The sequence below is a fragment of the Lagenorhynchus albirostris genome, chromosome 5 (assembly GCF_949774975.1).
Source record: "Lagenorhynchus albirostris chromosome 5, mLagAlb1.1, whole genome shotgun sequence".
Classification (NCBI taxonomy): Eukaryota; Metazoa; Chordata; class Mammalia; order Artiodactyla; family Delphinidae; genus Lagenorhynchus; species Lagenorhynchus albirostris.
The window spans coordinates 68,414,803-68,436,539 of record NC_083099.1 but is presented as its reverse complement, the minus strand read 5'-3'; the positions used below and the strand labels follow the sequence as shown (position 1 = coordinate 68,436,539).

The following is a 21,737-nucleotide window of genomic DNA, read 5'->3' as shown; positions in this document are numbered from 1 at the left end:
AGAGGAGGAAAGCAAAACACACAGAATCAAAGGCATATGGTTATACCTCAACAGTTGGTAACTCAATTACTAGATAGTGTCAATCACCAAATCAATACTCAGTAGCCAATAACAGTGCTCTTAACAGCAGCCAGAATGAGTTCTACATCAACCTAAAAACATTAATCAACTTTGCTTACACTGCATTCCTCATACCTCCATTCTAACAACTTGGTTTTCTGAGTTTTTATGCCAAAGCACAGAAGAGTAGCAAATTTGGACGGAAGGCAAATCTTTTATAAGTAGGCATGTTGATGGCAGTGGGAAAGTTGAGCTATTAAAAGCAAACAAGAGGAATTCCCTGGCAGTCCAGTGGTTAAGACTCGGTGCTTTCACTGCTAAAGGCATGTGGGTTCAATCCCTGATCAGGTTACTAAGATCCTGCAATCCACATGGCGTGGCCAAAAAAATCAATCAATAAAAAAGTTTCCCCTCAAAGTGTTACCATTAAATTACCAAAGGATTTTAAAAAAAAAGCCAAACAAGAAAACTAAGAAGCAAGAAGAAAAATAAAAAAACAGCGATATGGAGGTCTGGGGCCCCATAGTGTTGGAGTCTTACATATTTCACGAGGTCCTGGGGACATCATTATGCACAGTAAAAAGTAACTGATGCTCAAACTAATGGCCTTGAATTATTAATTAAAGGTATAATTTCTCAGGATACTCACTATAAGACAGCTGTGTGGTATGGAATACACTTTAGAAAGACATACTATTAAAACAGTTACAACAAGATCCTTGATCCTAGAAGACCTGTGGAAGGCCTTGGGTCAACTACCTCACTTAACAGAGAGAAAAACAAAAGTACAAAGATGACATGACTGATCCAAGGTCAGCTGGTTGTTAGAAATAATCAGACCTATAATCCAGGATAGGTTGAATCTTATCCCGTGTTTGTGGCTACCCCATGATTACAAAATTGGTAATTAGGAACTGAAAACTTAACTTTTCATAATGCTCTATATCCCAGAAAGAACTGAGTCATTTCAGAGAGCTGAGGTTTTACCGTAAGACATACTGTAATCAGAATTGTCAGAGTGACAATTGGTAGGGAACTGAGAATGAGTTATAAGTTTTCCATGGAGAAGAGACCTCCTAAACCTAAGAGAAAGAAAGGTGTTATATGTTGGCCAGAAAGAGAGCTGCACAAAAGGGAACTTATGTCCAAAACATTTACCATGGGGAAAATAAGTCACATACATAAATCAAATCTTCTTGCTAGCATGTTCTTATAGTCACTAAAATATGGTTTAGAAGCCATCAACTTTGAGAATCTGGCCTGATTCTTTCTCTAAAGGCTCATTACTGTTAAATAAACTGAACAGGCGATGCATTAGAAAGAGAACAGCCCAAGAAGGCAGGCGATGAGTTCAAGGCTCTGTGTAACTCTGGGTAAGGGCCTTGGGTTTATTTATGTGTAAAATGAGTGAATTAAACATGATGATTTCTAAGCTTCCTCGTGGCTATGATTCATATCTCTAGTCAGGTCTTAGCAAATAGAAATGACAGGGGAAATCCAAACACCCTGTATTATACAATACAGATGAAGTTTCATATATTTGCAATATAAGCTTGCTGCAACAAAGGCTTCCTCTATTTAAAATAGAGAACATATTTTCCTAAGCCTTATCCTACAATTAGTTGTTTTTTTAATTGTCTCCCCGCCCCCTTTATCTATCTTCTTATCAAGATGACCTCTAGAAAATCAGAAAGGGCCTCAGAAGTCAAACAATGTTATTTGGGACACTATTCAGGAAGCAGAAGCCCAGGAAGGAGAGGTGACTTTCATGAGGTCAATAGCTTGCTTGTGAAATGTGAAAAGATGGCTTTTGATTCCCAATTCAAGCTTTTCTCTCGTGAAGCCATGCTGCCTCCCAACTCTGAAAAACTACTAAGAAATATAACTGTCCCATAAAAATAACACACCATTTATATCCCAGGAAAGAGTCATGTCTAAACAGGCAATGGTCCTGTGTCACAGGAGGACGGCTACTTGGGTCCAGGAACAATAAGCCAGCTGCCAGAGGAGCTGAAGCTGTTGTTCTCTTCCCAAGATATTGTGAAGATGTATGGTGTACGCATGAAATCTTGGTCAAACTACCTTCAGGCAGTGTGGAACCAGATCCCTAAAGAAACTCCTGCACCTATGAAGTTTCTCACGTGTTTATTTCCTAAGGACAGTGGGGTTGACCTGACCAGATAGCTGTGAGTTCCTGAAGCATCCCTGTAAGGGACTTCACAGTTTGAGATATCCAAACGTGACAGATTTGAGCAAAGTATACTTAGCTATAGCATTTCATTTAAAAAAAAAAAAAGAAAGTTGAACTGGCTTGGAGATTGGTAAAGTCTTTGTAAGTCCTGAAGGGAAAGAGAACCACGTTTAATTGAAAAGCACTGTCCATTCTGACACGCAGTACTGGTCTGAATGACCCACTGCCAGTTTGGGTAACTTTTTATTCTTTCAAATCCAGGATGTTAATCAACTCCTGGACACTTTCTATCATTCTAACACGCCTTCCTTCAAGAACAGAAGTATTGTCTCACTTCTGACATTAAGTCAAAGGATTATCATTTTTGAACAGCACAGCTTTCAGATTAGTAGTAAGCCAATTCAACATTAAAAAAAAAAAAAAGAAAATAGGAAAAAAAAAAAAAAACAGGAGCTTTGCACTGCTGACATCCTGGCCCGTAAGCGGCTCTCCTTTGAAATGGCAAGAAGAAACTGGTCTCAAAGGCACTTTCTCATAGGCTGCCAACTGCAGAGGGATTATTTTGCAGGGGATGCTTAACTGGTCAGACTCGGACTTGTTTCAGGGTGTGTCTTCATTCCTCCAAGAGGTCTGCCCTGGGCAAGACTGCATTCATTAGTAATTACAAAACAAAAATCCAGAGCTGGCAGCCAGTGGGAGATTTTTCTACACGGATGTGCACCTCCCACGTGCTCTGGTCACAGACACGACTGGGCTGGTAAGAGGGCCCGACGGATCCGTGCCAGGCGCAGACACAAGTCTTCCATTCTGACACGGAGTTGCTGCCAAGCGGGAAGAAGCCACATCCTTCCTCATCCTGAGTCCCCGTCCTAAATCGAGTGGTTGTTCAGACGGGGGAAGCACAGTGGGGAGGGAGGAGGCGATATCACTAGTTGGTGTTAATTGTAACAAGGGCAAACCTTTATTCCCAAGATAAAGTTTCTAAGTGAATTCAAGACAGAATCTCAAGGCCGGAAAGGCCCTCAAGTGTCACTTTGATTCAAACTTCTTTTTGCGATATTCAATTCTCCCTGTAAGATCCTTGCCAAGTGGATGTACGGGGCCTCTTTAAATATCTCTAGCGATGGTGAAATCATTACCAGTTTACTTTTATATGACCCGAACTGTGTAAGTATCTCGTTATGTTGAGCAGGACTCTGACCCCCTGGAATTTCTACCTACTTGTCCTGGTTGAGGTCTCTGGAACCATGTCAGGAACGTGCCTCTCTCTTCTATGGACACCTTTGGACATTGAACCCAGTGGTTCCGATATTTGAGACATCATTTCCATGTCTCCATAGAGCTCTCTACTTGTCTCTCCAAACCTCATAGTGAGAAAAGCATACTAAGAAAATGAAAATGCCATTAAAATGGGAAGAACTGGCATCTGTTGGTTACTGCAGCTCCTATGCTAGCTAGGCTTAAGAGGAAATTGAAAAAGGAGAATGGAAAGCAATAAGAGGCCAGAAACTCCAATGACCATGGGCTAGCTCACCCAAGCTGGGTTTCTGGGGAACTGTCGGACAGATCAGTGGAGTAACTAAAGATTGTTTACAAGATTCTCATGTGCGTGTAAGCTATGGGATGGGTCCCTGACATAGAGGGGACACCGCAACACAGTGAATCAAAACACATGGCTTCAGCATACGCTTTGGAGTCACACAGACCTAGCCTCAAATCCTCTATAGCTGTGCAAGCTTCTTTACCATGCTGAGTCTCAGTTTCCTTATTCATGGATGGGGTCAGTAAGACATCTTACGGAACTAGAGGTATGAGGATCATGTGAGATAATTTTATAAGGCACCTGGCACATAGAAAGCACTCCAGTTTCTTGGATATTATTATTTTTTATTACTAGAAGTCTAGCCTTCAATTCTCCTTAACTTTCCCCTACACACTGTAGCAAATTCAGGAAACAGAAAGCCCACCTGTTTGGTAGAGAGAAATGAGGGCAGTTCTCACGGGGGAGAACCAAAGCAGGAGAAGCAGCATATTATAGTAGAAAGTACACTGTACTAGAACTTGGAAGGCCAGGTATAGACAGGTTTGACTGACTAAACCAGGGACATCCTCTTCTAGCCTATTTGCAAAGCCAGCAATTTAGTCTTTTCAACCCTACGATTCAGTATTCTCAGAGAACCATTAAAAGTACTCCTTTTTTCCGTCTTACCCCTAGGTTCTTTATGACCTTTTTTTTTTTTTTACCTTAGTTTCCATATATATGTGTTAGCATACGATATTTGTTTTTCTCTTTCTGACTTACTTCACTCTGTAGGACAGACTCTAGGTCCATCCACCTCACTACAAATAACTCAATTTCGTTTCTTTTTATGGCTGAGTAATATTCCATTGTATATATGTGCCACATCTTCTTTATCCACTCATCCGATGATGGACACTTAGGTTGCTTCCATCTCCTGGCTATTGTAAATAGAGCTGTATTTGAGCAGCTCTATTGTAAATAGAGCTGCAATGAATACAGACCTACTAGAGAATGGACTTGAGGATATGGGGAGGGGGAAGGGTAAGTTGGGACGAAGTGAGAGAGGAGTGGCATGGACATATATACACTACCAAATGTAAAACAGATAGCTAGTGGGAAGCAGCCGCATAGCACAGGGAGAACAGCTCGGTGCTTTGTGACCACCTAGAGGGGTGGGATAGGGAGGGTGGGAGGGAGACGCAAGAAGGAGGGGATATGGGGATATATGTATACATGTAGCTGATTCACTTTGTTATACAGCAGAAACTAACACACCACTGTAAAGCAATTATACTCCAATAAAGATGTTAAAAGAAAAAAAAAGGTACTCCTTTTAATGGCAACTAGAAAGCTTGATTCCTGTATGCCCCTTCCTGCTCTCCTGAGCCGTGTCTCTACATTAATAACAGCAACAGTTCTAGATGTCCCAAAGTATAGCACCTGAAGCTGTCACCCTAACTTGCTAAGCCATAGGGACCCCCTAAGTGGACAAAACACTGCAGGGGTGCATTGACTGGAGGTTATAGCTTTCTTATTCACTTGCTGTTCACTGTTGAAATCTCAGCGATACAGCACTGGGTATAAGTGTGTTTTGAACAGGTAAGACAAGTGAGTGAGCTGCTTGCTTTTTGAGCTACTTGCCTTTTGACAAGTAGAAAGCCAGGAGGTATGATTTTCAAACATTCAGGAGTATGTGCTTGGAAGCACTGTCAGGGAAGACTTATGGAATGGTCTAATTCAAAGATCGTGTGGATCTCCTGGGGATGCTAATGTACCTGCTCAGGTATGCTCTTGTAAAGAAGGCTTTCCTCTTTGCCCTGTGTTTGGTGTTCTGCACTTTGAGGGAAGGCAGGAAAAATCCTGCAGGAGGGTGAGGAATCAGACAGCTGGAACTGTAACACCTGGGTTACAAGGGGCCTGCTCTCTGGGTGGGAACAGACCTTAAAGGTAATGAAGTCCAAAAACTAAGGACAGATTTAGAATAGGGACACAGCAGAACCAGAGATGTGTCCCAAGAAAATTATCAGGCAGTGGTGCATTGAGTGAAATGAAGGGATGAGTGATAGAAAGGTGTCCACTGAATGAATCTATGGAACTGCAGTAAGCGCTCTTGAGTCATCAGGGGCTAAGTGGTCGCTTGATGGCTATCACATCTGAACTTCAGTTTTCTCACTTATACTAATTCAGACCAAACTGATCTTGCAGAGTTGTTGTCAAATCAAATGCGATAACGGACATGCGAGTAATTTGCAGATGGTTAGGCACTGGACCGACATATGGGGACACTCCTATTACCACTCAGTAAAACCAAAAAGCATTATTTTACTAAGTGAAATTTATTTATTACTAAGTGAAATTTACTAAGTAATATTTATTTTATAGGATCTTCCTCTCAAAATGATACTGACGTGGTTCATAAGCCAATTTCATTTCATATACACTTTCTCTTCCTCTTCACATACCACAGGCAGAAGCATCAGGGGATTTTAAAGAACAGTGATCTAGGTATGCCATAAGGATATAACTGACAATATTAGCCCTAGATCAAATCAGCTTGGCTTGCAATGTACACAAATATTTTTTATTCCCAGGATGGTCCTGAACAACCTCTTATAATGACTCTGAGTCACCTCCCTCGTGAGAATAGAAAAGAGCTCTGGGAATGCAAATTTTCTTCCTTGGATTATTATAATGCTCATTAATTGCCCCACCTATTCCCTTTCGAAGCTCCAATGCTTTGCATTGCCAGACCTGTCTAAAACACAGGTCTGATTACACCCTTCCCTTGCTCAAGAATATTCAGTGCTTCTCCCTGTCTTACAGGACTAAACACAAATTGCTCAACAGAGTATGTAAAGTCCTTAAAATACAGCCTCTGCTCACCTTTTTAAAGTCTGATCTTCAATGACCCCAGTGCTCATATACCATCTCCTGGTCAAACTGGGCTCTGCCCCAGTAAGACACCCGATTCCCTCCTTCCCTTTATGTTTTCACCCCGTTCCCTTTATCTGTCGTATCACTTGTGGTTTTTAACTGTGTCAATTTAGTTCAGCTGGAATTATGTTTTCCAGAACCCCCTTCTCTGCATTGTTCTAAGTTAGGGTTGACCACAGGGAAATGTGCATGAGATTTGGAGGGAAGAAGTGAAGCAGTAGCAATTGCTTTGGGAGGGTCTGTCTAGGCACCTGGGTGCTATTGCAGCTCATGCACCTTATTGCTGATCTGATGGCTCACCTCCTAGGTGGGGGCAGCAGCCAGGCCCACGGCTCCTTCAGCTCCTGCTAGATCCCCTGCTTCAACTTCTTCATGCCCAAAGCCAGGTAAGTATGAAGCTCCATGGCTAAGAGCACCGGCTCCTTCTTCAGGCCACCCATACAGTATGGTTAGATCCAGACAGAGATAGTTAAGGGCTGCAGTTTGGCCCCAGGTTGATCTCTTGCATTTCACTTCCAGCATTTCTTTTTTTTTTTTTTTTTGCGGTAGGTGGGCCTCTCACTGTTGTGGCCTCTCCCGTTGCGGAGCACAGGCTCCGGACGCACAGGCTCAGCAGCCATGGCTCATGGGCCCAGCCGCTCCACGGCATGTGGGATCTTCCCAGACCGGGGCACGAACCCGTGTCCCCTGCATTGACAGGAGGACTCTCAGCCACTGCGCCACCAGGGAAGCCCCACCACTTCCAGCATTTCTTCCTGACTGCCCGCCTAACACAGGCAGGGGCAACAGACTTCCTCACTGGCTCCTTCTCAGGGTCCTTAGTGACTCCCAACTGCCCCTTTTGGGGTTTTCTTTGCCCACCTTCTCCCACAATTGTAAGACTAATCCCTATGATAAATTCCACATTCCATTTCATTCATCCATATCATTTCTGCTTCCCTGGTCGGACCCTAGCTCATACGTCACTCCTCCCCACCAATCTATGTCCAAAACCTGCCTGTCCATCATTTCAAGATTTACTTCAAATACCACTTCCTCATAAACCCCTTACTGAGTGACACAGTTGCCTCTTCCTTTGAAACGTCAAAATATTTTACCACATATCTTTTAAAAGTTCTGTCACATACTCTTAGACTAATCCAAATATTATATAAGTTGTATTACAACCTCTGGTGCATCTTATCTTTCACAATGATCTATAAATTCTTATTCTTTTGGAGTTGTGTTAGTGTGATTGCATTTTAATCTCCAAATCTCACCAGTGTCTTAACTACAGAAGGATCTCAAAAAATGCTTAGTGTCCAAAAGAGTAAATGAATTATCCATGCAACTACTCCCTTTTTAATAACACGGGTAAGGAAAACCCAATGCTACTGTGTATGGTGTAGCCTCACTTATACGGAGACTATTTCTAGAGCCACTTTACTTTTCCACTCTCTTCCCTTGGAGAAGAGCCTCTCCAATCCGAATCCAATGCTTTTTATTATCTTATACATGGTTCTAATAAAACTCGTTAGCTGGCCCCATAGTCCACAATAGAGCAGAAACAGCTAATTGTATGGAGAATAGATAACTGCTAGAGCAAGACATGCTGAAAGCAAGACGTAATAGCAGACAATGAAAGAGAGAGCAGACAGGAAATTTATGAAAATCCGATTACACAAATTTAAAGTATACCAGTTTGGGGCCATTTAGTATATAGGTAAATGATCTCATCTTAATAAATTCTAAAGGAATTACAGCCCATTCCAATAAACTGTCCTGAGTCACCAACATTTAGTAATGCTACATATTTGAGAATAATCTCCCTCTGAAACTAATTTTTTAAACAAAACATTTAAAAGAAAGTTACATATTGAAATGTCACCATTAAAAAATCCCATAGTAGCTCCCATTCTCAGAAAAAAAGAGGATTTTTATTTTTTATTATGCATTTATTCAACAAATAAGTAGTGAGAGTCAACTATGATTAAGGCACTGTTCTCGTGTGTGTGTGTGTGTGTGTGTGTGTGTGTGTGTGTGTGTGTACTTTTCCTCCAAGGAAATCATCAAACTTGGGAGAAGTGGGACAATAAAAATTACACCTTTTGAATATCTCATAAAGCAAAAAACTAAATAAATAAATAGCAGTCATTGTAAATCAGCACCACATTGGTTTCTTACAAAAAAGAAGGTAAATGCAGCCAACAAAATAGGACTGAGTTCATAGTTGCCAGCTTCTTCCAGGGCAAAATAAACTGTCAACTAGAATGAAGCTGCTTGCCTTCCCCACACAGCCTTTGCCTCATTTCTCTGCCAAGCATCTCTTCCCAGCAGGGAAGGTCCCTGGAGACTCTACAGGTGTTACAACCCTGTACAGTTTGCTTTGGAAGAAAAATCTGGAGAAAAACACACATAAGAAATACTTGCTTTCATCATCACAGCCCCCAATACACACAAGGAGGCAACTGTGGCACTTTCTAAATTTTCCCCCTGGTTTAATTCACATAGGTTGGAAATAGGATTGAATGAGATAATGAAAATAAAGCACTCAGCACAGCTCCTAGCACACAAGAAGCACTGGATCAATATCAGTGATTATGATTAGAAGGGGTCCTAAACGTCTGGCAAGCTGTATAAATTAGCCTTAAGTGTTATCTGGGACAAAATTTGAGTCTTCGGCTGTTTTTTCTTTGTCACCCAGAATGCTCTGGGGCCACCACCAGAATATAAAATAATTTTTCAGCAAGCCAGCTTTGGCTGGGGAGAAGGATGGGCAGTGCTGCCTGCAGGGATGTTTGGAGTAGAGGAACAGGGCGGTCCTACAGCACCTTTGCCCCCATGCAGTTCCCCAGGAGTGCCATGCTGAGGGCAAGGTACCAGGATGGATCCTGGAACAAAATTAACATCACTGATTATATGATTGGATTTTTGGCTTTGATTTTTAAAGGAAGTGAATAAAACTAGCACAACTGAAAAACTAAGGAGTATGTAAGTGTAAGCATGTTTGGGGAGGTTGTTTTAGTTCAAAAAATAAAAATAGCTTAAGTGGACTGAGCACTAATTAAATTGCAGGCACTCTGCTAAGTACTCTATAAACATATTTAATCCTAAAACAGTTCTATATCCTTATGCCAATAACACAAACGAGGAAACAGGTTTAGAGATGTGAAGTAATTTTACTATAGCCCAGGGGTAGTAAGTAGCATTACCCTGCCCAGGTTTTCTCAGTCTAAAACCCACACGTTTACTACTATATGCTAATGAAATAATGCTATTTAAAAGGTCACGCATTCATTCACTGATTCAATACATTTATTGAGCTATTCCTTCACAGGAGGCACCGTGAAGTGGGACTAGTAGAGGTAAATAAAATATTCAGGGTCACTTCTTACAATCACAGGGCAGTATGGTATAGTGGTTAAGCTTGCCCAAGTTCAAATACTGACTCTACTGTCAACTAAGTCTGTGAGCTTGGGCTCAGTTTTCTCTTCTGTAAAATGGTGATTATAATAGTACCTGCCTCTCTTAAACTTATTCTGAGATTTTGATAAGCTAATATTTGTAAAGCTTATATTATTACAAGGCATGTACGAGCCTGCATATGCATGTGTGTCAGTAAAGACTTCATGGAGGAGTCCTACCTCTTGAGAGAAGACTTAGGCGCCTTTTAGACTTTTAGAGCCAGAAAGAAGAAATTGATCTAACATGGAATTAAACTTGCCTTTCACACACTCACTCTTCAGGATGGCGGATTTCAGAAACTGGTACCTAAAATCTCATAAAGAAATAGCTCTAGGTCCAGTGTTTTGAGGGACTGATTACATAAAACACCTACACAAGAACTGTAAAATTTCCAGCTGAATTGAATTGATCAACAGCACTTAACATATCCATCTATTAGTGCATTCGGAAAAAATCATGATACCATTCGAGAAAAGGAAAAGGAATCTGATTTTGCCTATTTAGCCTGCTTTTTTCTGTTGTTTTGTTGGACATTCTAATGGGAAAGAAAGGCCATGAATGACAGATCAATGAGACTGAACTGTCTTCTCATTTGTCCTTAGGAACCTACATGAGGTCAGCACAGTTTACCTCTTCATCTTAGAAATGAATTCTTCCATTCTCCTTCACTCTCTGTTTGAGGTTCCAAATATGTCAGACCTGGTCATCATTCTACTTTAGTCCTTTCAGTGACTTCCTGCTGTATTTTGCATAAAATCCAAACTCCTTACCTTGGCTTGTAAGGTCAGCCTGATCTAGCCCCTGCTTATCTTAGAACCTCAGTTCCAGCCCTTCTCTCCCTCTTACCAGGCCCTGCCACCTCAACCATGAACAGATCGACCCTGGCTCCTTCTCAGGCTTTTTTTTTCCTTAGCTCAGACATCACCTTCTCAGAGGTGTCATCCCTGACTACCCTATTTAAAATTGCCTCTCCTCCACAGCCCTCCAACACTGTTGCTGTTGTCACTGTTTTAATCTCAGCCCCTTATTTCTTACCCTGAAATCACTTGTATGTCTTCTGTTTATTTGTTTGTTGTCCGTTCACATATATATATATATATATATATTTTTTTTTTTTTTTGTATCTCTCCCAAACTATTCATAGTAATGCTAACAGCAAGGAATTACCTTAACACCTCTGCCTCCCAAGGCAATTTTGGATAACTTCTAAATGTATGTACACACATCTACACACATACATATGCGTACACATAAATTTATACTTCAATATTCTAAATATATGGTCAATATTCTAAATATATATGCCCACATATATATATGTATATGTGTATAAGTGTATATATGTATATATGTGTGTGTATATAACAAATATTTTATTTCATTATTATATATCTATATAATTCATTTCCTTATCTATTTTTTTCTACTCGTTGAGGATAAATAATACTAACATCTATACTTTTATTTATTCATCATTTACTCATGATGCTATTTGCATCATTTAGGCAGATACTATTTGCTAAGACACTATTTTAGGCACCCAGGATACGGCAGTGAGGAAAACAAAGGTCCCTGCCCTTGTAGATTTGACACTCTAGTGGGGCTAAACTAAACAGTTGACAGGCTAAACAAATTAATTAAATAGTATGTTGAAGTTGATAAGGTGACAACCACTATGGACAAGAGAAAAAGTTGAGCAGGGTAAGTGAGATCAGGAATGGCAGGAGTGGAGATGGGAATAGATATAGATATTGAGGTCTATCTAACCAGGAGATAGCAAGAGCAGGCTTATTACCATTTTACAGAAAAGGAAACTAAGTCTGGACAGGCTAAGCAAGCAGTACCTAGGATTCAAACCCAACTCTGACTTCAAAGCCAGCCAACTTTTCACCACCCACTTTATCCATTCAACCCCCAAACCCTGCTACTGTCTCACACTGTAAATGGAAAACTGAAGTCTAATCTTCCAGAAAAGAGCTATTGAGTGTGTATTATCATTCTCAAGTGTCCATCATTTCTTTAAGTGGAAAAACCACCTATATCTATTTCAATGAGAGTCTAGCTTCTTCCATGGGCACTAAATTAGCTCAAAAGAAGAAAGTAGAAAATATGCACTCATAATGTTACAGTCCAAATTAAAGCTAAATATTTTATCCCTTTACTGCTTTGTAGAAGATTATGGTAATTAATGGTGATAGAGAGCTTGCTTTATATTTTTTAAAAAAAGCTCTCTTTTTATTTCCCAAACAAAAAATGTCACTGTGCCTAACCCAGGTGTCTGTGTACTCCTCCCACATCCAAACCTGGATCCAGAGGGAGAAAACAGTTTGCAGGTTGTGGGAATGTAGCAGAATCACATCCTTAAGGATATAGAAAGTGTCTTTATGGATGTGACTCCTAACGCAGTGGTCACTTGTGATTCTCATTGAGGCCAAGGAGGCTGCCGGGTATCTGGATCTGATGATGCTCCACATGCCTGACATGCGGATGCCTCTGTGGAACTAAGAGTATGGATCTACTCTTAGCTTTTCATGGTGTCTCCTAAGTCATTACCTTCCAGGCACAGATTCATAGAACAACATGCCTTAGAGAGGACCTTGTCCAAGTTCTTCACTCTGGAGGTTAGAAAAAGGACTCTTAGAGAAGGAAAAGCCACTAACCAGTATCAGGGCTGTTGCACTGAATGATTGAGGGGGGAAAAGCATAACCTTGGAGTTAGAGATCTAGGGTGCAAGTCCCAACTCCACTATTTGCTGGCTCTGTGACCTTAGAAAATATTTAGCCTCTCAGACTCGGGATGTAGAATGGTGTTGAGAACAATTACTTTGATTACCTCAGATTATTGTAAGAAAAAAATACTTGCGTGCATGTGCGTATAGAATAACAAGCATTTTCAGGGCTTAAAATTCTATTAAAAAAAACTGTTAATTTGAATCTAGGTCTTCTACTTTCTAATCCAATATTGATTTGGGCATGCAGTTGAATATCTCTGTAGTTGTTAATCATAATGAAGGTTAAAATCCCCATGTACCAGGCTCTTAACAAATGTTTTGGCACCTGACTGACACCTACCAAAAGCTGGATGAAATGGGTGCTATTATCCCCTTTTTACAGATGATGAGAATAAAGTAGGGATAGACGAAATAACTTGTCTAAGGTCAAATCCAGGGAAGGTGGTCTGATGCTAAAGCCCATGATGTTACACAACCACAATTTTAGGTCACCATAGCATCTAACCATAACTGGCGTAAGGAACTATGTTATCTATGAAAAGAACATTTTCAGAAATGACGGGTTCTCTTTTCTGTTGCCTTTAGCACTGATTGGGAAAAGAGGAAGCCAGTGTCATCATAAGGACTTATGTGTCAGACAGGAAGAAACTACAGGCATCTCCTACATATAAACTAGACATAAAAGGTCACCTGCCCTCATGTCCAATTATATCAAATAATAGCTGGACTGGTATGAATTCTTCACTGCTTTTAGAAAGTGAGATCAAAGCTCACTGCAGCTGCCCACTTCCCTGGAAACTTCCTACTTTCTTTCAGGTAATTTATTTAGGACACTTGACACTGGCCTTGCTGTCAGTATATGCAAGCATGAACTTCAGTGTCATCCTTCATTGTGCTTGCTGCAAAATGTCCTGTATTATTGGGATAAAAATGTCTTTTTCCATGATTGAGCCAGTGATGTTCAATCTTATTAGAGTCTGTGACTCCTTATCATTTGTCTGATTTTGTGACCACAAAATTACAAAAAAATAAAATAAAGTTACCTTATTAGTCTGTAGAGATGGCCTTTGAAATAATTAATGATATGATAAAGTATGAGAAAACTAGAAAGCCAATGCTGGGCGTACCTGACACAGCATGAATCCGTCATCTATTTAACTCAACCTTTTGGGTACAGGGCACTGTGCTAGGCATGGGGCAGGATAAACCATGCCCTCAGCTGCTTGGGTGCTAATCAGGGACTTGGACAAGAAGACAAAGGGACAAGTTACTGGCCCACAGTTAAAAAAGAAACTTAAAAAAAATTTTCTTTAACTATAATAGAGAGAGAAAGAATATGTTACAAGCATTTAAAGGGTTCTCCAAAACTGGGAAGAATCAAGAAGGGATTGGAGTAGTAGGTTTGGGAAGGAAAGCAGGGGAAAGGAGATGGCACCTGAGGCGGCGTGAGGACACAGGGAGGGGACATTTATGGATCTAGTTATACGAGTCCTCAGCTCTTATGCTGCGCTGTGTAGTAAACATGGGGTAGTAGACCGAAGAGCTTTGTGCTCCAGCACGCACATTCTAATTCTCACTAATTGGATAACTGTGGGCAATTCCCTAAGTCTCTCAGAACCTCAGTTCTTTCATCTGTAAAGGGTAGACAATAATATGGACCTGAGAGTTATTTTTATGCTTAAATGAAATACATGCACCAATGAATGCTGATTTCCCTTGCCCTCCTCTGTTTAAACCAGAAAATAGATTTCTTGGCATAATACAAGCAGGGTATTTTCTCTTTATTCCCCTTTCAATCTTTAGCCTTGACTTTTACAAAGAGATGTGGCAATAGAATTTCAGAGTTGAAAGGAATCTTAAAAAAAATAGAACAATGTATTGCAGCCGAAGAGCCTTAGAGATGAACTAGACCAGCTGTCTCATACTTTAGGCCCAAAGGTAAAGCGACTTCCCAGGCACAGGCAAGATAATACCAGGATCAGAAAGACAGGATGGGGAGGGGTGGGTCATGGGTCCTAATTCAGGTCCTCAGTTCTAGTCCAGGGGCTGCACAATTTCAGGTCTTTCCTAGCTCTGAAATGAAACGCAGAGATGAGTCTCAGCATTGGAGCTTGCTTTGTGCTATGCGATAAGGTCCTGCTACTTAACCTCTCTGAGTCTCAGGTGCCTCAAAAAATACACAGGATTACTGCCGGGACTGAATGAGATGACAGACGTAAAACACTCAGTACAAGCCATGATGGAGTTCACTAAAGGGCAGCTATTAAATTTTGATTTTCACAACTGAACAGACTAATAAACTGAAAGAACTCATGGCAGAAGAAAGAATTCATGTTCATTAAACGCCTCCTATGGAAAAGGCACTGAGAAAGAGACTCAAGCTTCTAGGTAGGCATCAGTGTTCCTGTTTCCCAGCTGAGGAGACCGAGGCACATCTCAACATAATAACTTGCCTGAGGTACCCTCCAGACGCTAAGACTCCACACTGCCACAGCTGCTAGAGCTAGGCAGAACGTGGTCAGGCTAGAAGGAGGTCTCCTAACAACCTCGTCAGTGCAAACCATGCATTCTCACTTCCAAAAAGGAGAAAAAAAAAAAAGGAGCAAATCAGTAGCTAACCTGATTTAATCCCCCAAAATATAAGATACCAAATGTTCTGTAACCTTCCTGTTCTTTGGGGTTTTTATTTCTCCCACAGATCAATTTCCAAAATGAGAAAAGAGCACAGTAGGTGGCTCTCTTTAATATTTCACGGACAAGACAATAGTGACTCAACAGATCCTACATCTGTGTCACCAGCAAAAGCCTGACCAAGTTGAGCAACAAATGAAACTGTGTGTATATTGGAGATAACCTTTACTTTTTTCTTCTGCCTTTTCCTCTGATTTTCTCCAGCTACATTCTGCTTTTCTAACTGTGCCAGGTAAGATGCCGCTGACTGCCTACCTTTTGGCAAAAGCAAATATATGCTTCCAAAGGCCAAACTCAAGGAGCACAGCGTTTCTCCCCAAACTGCCTTTGCAAGCCTGTCTGCTTGCTGCAAAGCAAAGAAACCTAAAGGCCTGTGGGAAGTCTCAACTGATAAATGGCCCCATTGCCTGGGCCGGAAACAGATCTGTTCATTTTCCTACATAAGCCTGCAGCCGTCAGTTTCCACAGGGAGGATTGAAACTCCAGACCAATGATCAGCATCACCAGCCAGCAGTGGCCTTTCCTGAGAATGCTGCCTCTGTACACTGTTCACTATATTCCATCCTTTCCAACTTCGGAATTGGCAAAAGAAGAGAAAAATGGTATGGTCACTCATGGTATTCGTTCCTCAATCTTAACAGCCTGTGTATTAGCACGAGGATGGCAGAAACAAGAAACCACTCAGAACAGGAAGAAAAACATGACACAATTCTAAGCTTTATGTCTTCATAGTACGCTTACTCCTAGGAATTGAAGGTACATTACTTCAAACACATGTGAGTAGGCAGGCTGCCTTAGAGAGCATCACCCTGAAACTTCCTCTCCTGAGAGCTGGTCCCGCTATAGTTCTCTTAGCAAGGAAATATCCTCTTTGGGACAAAAAGGATACCCTGAAATCACCAAACAAATAAGGTCAACCCAACAACTGAAGTAAATTGTTAAAGATCTCATTGGAGAGATGACAGGGTGTGATGGAAAAGCCCTTAACTAGAAGTCAAAAGCTGTGATCTGTATTCCCAAGGCTGAAACTTATGAACCGTGTGACCCTGGGCAACTTCTCATTTCTCTGACTCTTATTCAATTGTTTTCTCAATAAACTGAGATCAACTAAGAAGCAATATCATTTAATGAGCACTTACTCACTACATGTACTTTACATTATTCTACTTAATTTAATCCTCACACGCATCCTTGGGGTAAGCATTTTTTTTTTTACTTTAAAATTGGATAAAACAGAAACTCTAAATGGTGAAATAAATTGCTTAGTATTACCCAGCTACATAGGAATTAGAGCTGAAATCTGAATTTGATGACAAAACCAGCTTTTTTCATACTTTATCATATCATTATATTATCCTTCCACTATTAATATGTCTGCCATGTCCTTCTCTCAAGGCTACTGCAAGTAACAAGGAAGATAATATATATGGAATACACTGTGGAAATTTTAAAGTTTTATATATATATATATATATATATATTTGGTAACAAATAATCTCTATAAGGAGAAAGGGTATAACTGAGTATCCTTTCTTTAAAAAACCAGAACTAAAAGGAATTAGCTTTCAATCTCCCATCCCCTTGTTCTGACCTTATTTTGAACATTCTCCTTTTCCCTACAAGTCCCCAGTCTCTCAGGCACGCGTTCAGATGTATCCTGGCCAGCTCATCACAATGCATGCACACGGAACAGGCTGACGGAAGCAAGCGATCCAATCCTCGGCAAATGTCTGGTGCGGGAGCTACCTAAGAGGGTACCACCAAACTCTTTCCTTTCCTCAAGGTGTATCACATCCCTGCTCTGCATACATCAGTAACACAGGCATATGTGATGGACTGTGGAGCAGGTAGCCAACTATAAATACTGCATGCTCAGTTCAGGGACTTATGGCATAGCCAGGAGATGATAGTAAAAACTGTATGAAGTCAATCAGAATAAAATCAATTGTTATGAGCCAGGTGGGGGGTATGTAAAGGACACTATTTCACTTTAAAATACCAATAATGCCAATAATAAAGGAAGCCTGGTGAGGGCACATGTGGATATTTGTGTTTATATGAGGTAAGTTTGTGTCCAAAAGGGACTGAATTTAGCAGCATCACTGTATAATCCAAAAGAAACACACGGGGATCTTGTTGTTTGCCTATATTAGCTGAGAAATATAAAGCTGCTTGTCTGACCTGACACAGGGGGAATAAAAGGCTTAGAACAGTCTGTGACATAGATGAAACTTGCAACTTCTCCTCTTGTCTTTCTACCTCTCATCCAATTCAAGACCCTCTTTGCCGGTAAAGGATGCCTCAGATCAAAGTTTCACAGACCTGAGGCTTGGCCTAAAAACTAGCAGGGCATTGGCATCACTGGGAAACCTTTTATACACCAAGTCAAGCATCTACGATCAAAGTCACATGTAGAGGGCGTTCAGAAAACACTATAAAAGAGCTGTTCAAACTCCAAAGAAGAAAAAAACACAACATTTAGATTAAAAAAAAAAAAAGTCACTCTATCTGAAAATTCAGCTTCCTAAAAACCCACTGTCTCCAAGGTTACTATGCAGTAACATTTATAATTGTTGCCATCAATGTCAAACTGAACAGGTGCCAAGCCAGGCACTGTGCTAACCATGTTATTTGAATTATCCCGTTTCATCCTCCCAAGTGCCCTAAGGGCTCATTGTGACCGTGAAAATCTCCATTTTATGGCTGGAAAAAAAAGAAAAAACAAAACAAAACTGAGTATCAGAAAGATTGGATAACTTGCCCAAGTTCACACGGCTAATAGGTGGCAGAGCTGGAGTGAAGGCCAGGTAAATCCTTCTTCTCAGCTGGTAGCTAACCTTAGCGGTGTTTCACAATTTCACAACCAGCGGGCGGAGGCAAGACAGACTGGGAACTGGTTCTTAAAGGAAACGGCAGAAGTTTGCTTTTGTGTTTGTGATTTTTCTCTTTAACTCAGCTTCCTTGTTCCCTCCCAGGACTTAGAAGTGACAGGGGGCTATGGCTCCGTGAGGTCAGCTATTCCTGTAAGAGAAGCATCCTATTTCCCACAGGACGACCGGCCCCGCTTCCCCTGGGGCTGGAGAGAGCACTGTACCAAACGAGGTGACTGACGCCCGGACGTCCCTCACCTCTCCACGGACTCTACCAGGAGTCTGACGGACACCCTCGGCGGGGCATCTTTCTGAGAAAACAGGTCAGCGGAAGAGAAAGAGAGGCTGCAAGCAGCCTTTACCCAGGCTGTCACAGGTCCAAGCTGGAAACGACGTGATACCCAGTGGCAACGCTGGGACACACTGCCCCCTTCTATCCTCACCTTTCACAGCAGCACTCCAGAGAGACCAAGGCCGGGGGTATACCGGGGTACATCCCTTAAAGAGCTGGGAGAGGGCTGCAGTGACGCGCAGCACTCACACAACTGCGTTACTTAAATGCCTACAAAGCGAAGACGGGACTCTGGACAGTGGGTTCGAGTCCTGCCCACGGCACTAACTTAGCTGTGATCTATCCCAGCCGCTGCCTTGCTCTGTGCCTCAGTTTGCCCTTCTGTAAAATAGGGTTGAAGGAGACGATGCGTAAGAATCCTTCCACCTTGAGATTCTCTAGATCGGTGATCCCCCGAGCTCTCATCACCGCGCGAGACTCACCTTTCCTGGGAGGCAGAGCGGGAGCAGCGAAGGCGGCGGGGATGGGTGCAGGATCGCCCAGCACCGCGTCTTTCGGTGCGCTTGGCCAAAGCAGAGTCCCGGGGACCCGGATCCGGCCAGTCTTCCAGCAACGAGCCTCTTACTTTCCGCCGCACTTTCTTTTTTCCCCCTTTGGGGCTCCTCCCCTGCCGCTGCGCGATTGGCCGGCGCTGCGCGGCTCCCGCTCCACCCGGCGCCTCGCCAGCCACCAGCGCTTCCCAGAGCGGAGGCCGCGGGGCGGCACCGAGAGCGGCCCCGCCCGCGGCGAGGAGGAGCGGCGCCAGGCCCGCGGTCGGCAAGAGGCTGCGCTAGGCTCTTCGGCCGCCGGCTGGAGCGCGCAGGAAGGGACAGCGTGGGTCCTGCAGCTTGGCACCATGCCAGGCGCTCTGGGGAGATGCGTCCCCGACTATACACATAGACTCACACTTGCGCTCATTGCAACATCCTGGTCTCACAATCGAGATCGCCTTTTCTTTCCTGCTCTGTGTATTTAGCTCTCGTGCTGCACCAAGGCCATAAATCAATTCAGGCCGCAGGATTTGAGCCCCCATCGTGTGCCAAGCCCAGAGCGCGACGGGAAGAAACAGACTCAATCTCGGTGGTCTGGCGCTCCGCTCCGCTACAAAAATGACAGTCATGGGAACAAACTACTGCTCAGGACAGCCAAACGGAACCTGTATTTTCCACTGGTGTATACCCAATGTGCCTAGGAAGGTGCCTGGCACAAAGTAGGCACTCAGTACATGTGCACTGAATGAGTGAATGAATGAAATAATCATTATAGAAGCAAACAATCTCAAAAGAATTACTCCCTTTCATGCACTCCCGTTTCTCCAGATTTCTGAGAGAGCCCTCAGCCACCCTCTAACACTCTAGATGGTAGTCTGTATACTCATCCTGAGAAGCTTTACAATGACTGTCAACTCCTTTGCTCAAGAATCTTCTCTTGTTCTCTATCGCTAGTCCATCACGATTTCTTCCTGACTGGCAAGGCCCTTCATCACTTTTCCCCATTTCTGGGACTCCCTAACAAAAGCTATCTACCAAGTTGACTTGTCTCTTCACACATGCTTTACTCCACCACCTCCATGACTTTTCTTCTGCTCTTAGAGTTACCTAATTGAATCGTATTTATTTATTTATCCAAGAAATTGAGATCCAAAGAAAGCAATTAAAGAGACGGGGGGGGGGGAAAGACAGGAAAGAAGAAAAGGTCCTCATGAACTAGTAGGTGGAAGTAGGAGGTACCAGTCTCTAGGTACCAGCTAAAGATGGACAGCAGTGCAAAACTCACACACTGCCCCTGCCCTCAAAGGGTTTAACTCCCCAAGGGAAAATCGCAGTATAATTGAAGCTGTAGCAATGTTCATGTTGTTTCATTTATTGATATCGCTTATGGAAATTAATCCTGAGAAATTATTTGTCTCTGGTTACCTGGCACACAGTACATGCTCACAACATTGTTATTAAGCCAAAAAGGAAACAATATAAAATTTTAAAAGTTTATTGTATGAAGCAGGAGTAAAAGTGCTCTTTAGGGCTTCCCTGGTGGCGCAGTGGTTGAGAGTCCGCCTGCCGATGCAGGGGACACGGGTTCGTGCCCCGGTCCGGGAAGATCTCACATGCCGCGGAGCGGCTGGGCCCGTGAGCCATGGCCGCTGAGCCTGCGCGTCCGGAGCCTGTGCTCCGTAATGGGAGAGGCCACAACAATGAGAGGCCTGCATAACGCAAAAAAAAAAAACAAAAAAAACAAAACAAAAAAAAAACTGCTCTTTGATGTATTATTCACTCATTAAATATATTTCAGGGCATCCAATTTTTTTCTTATATAATACACTCATTGAACACTCTTATAACATGTGCTTACAAAGTAGCAGGCACTTTGCATGTATCAGCTAATTCTCACGATAATTTATAAGGTACTGTTATTATCTCCAATTTATAGATGAGATATAGAGAAGTTGTATCTTGTCCAAGGGCACAAGCCTACAAGAAGAGAATGCAAAATGAGAACTGAGGCAGTCTCCTTGCTCTTAACTACCCAACTAGACAGTCTCATGTGCTTTCTAGAAGTCCTTACTCTGTGCCAGGCACACGTTGGTGATTCAGAATTGAACCAGATATAGCCCTTCACTTTGAGGAGTTACTCATAGTTTAATGAGGATGACGTCATATAGACAAATCATCACAGTATTAAATATTGTAATTTTAAGACAACATAAGTGACTGGGAATGAAACTGGTTAGATAACCAATGCTGTATATTCACACAATAAAGTATTTGCTGTCATAATTAACAGATTATGAAACTGTGTCTACAAAGGAAAAGGCTTACAATATAGTTAGTCAGGTTGTATAAAAGGTATGAAAACATGGACAGTAATTGAAAGAAATGTGGAAAGTGTTAATGTGTCAGAATTATGGGAGTATTTTTCTTTTTTAAATTTGCTTAACGGCAAAATTTTATTGTAACAGTTAATA

General features: G+C 42.0%; 1 protein-coding gene across 6 annotated transcripts in view; it reads right to left on the bottom strand.

Annotated features, from left to right (window-relative positions):
- The window catches only part of IL1RAP (interleukin 1 receptor accessory protein), a 124,994-nt gene extending 105,596 nt beyond the window's left edge, over positions 1-19,398 (bottom strand). For 2 of the 6 annotated variants that reach the window (XM_060150279.1, XM_060150273.1), the window contains exon 1: positions 19,219-19,398. The gene's annotated coding sequence lies outside the window, so the exon portion shown is untranslated. The remainder of the gene's footprint in view (positions 1-19,218) is intronic. The other 4 variants (XM_060150276.1, XM_060150277.1, XM_060150275.1 and 1 more) reach the window with 3 other exon arrangements.
- Positions 19,399-21,737: the final 2,339 nt, after the last annotated feature.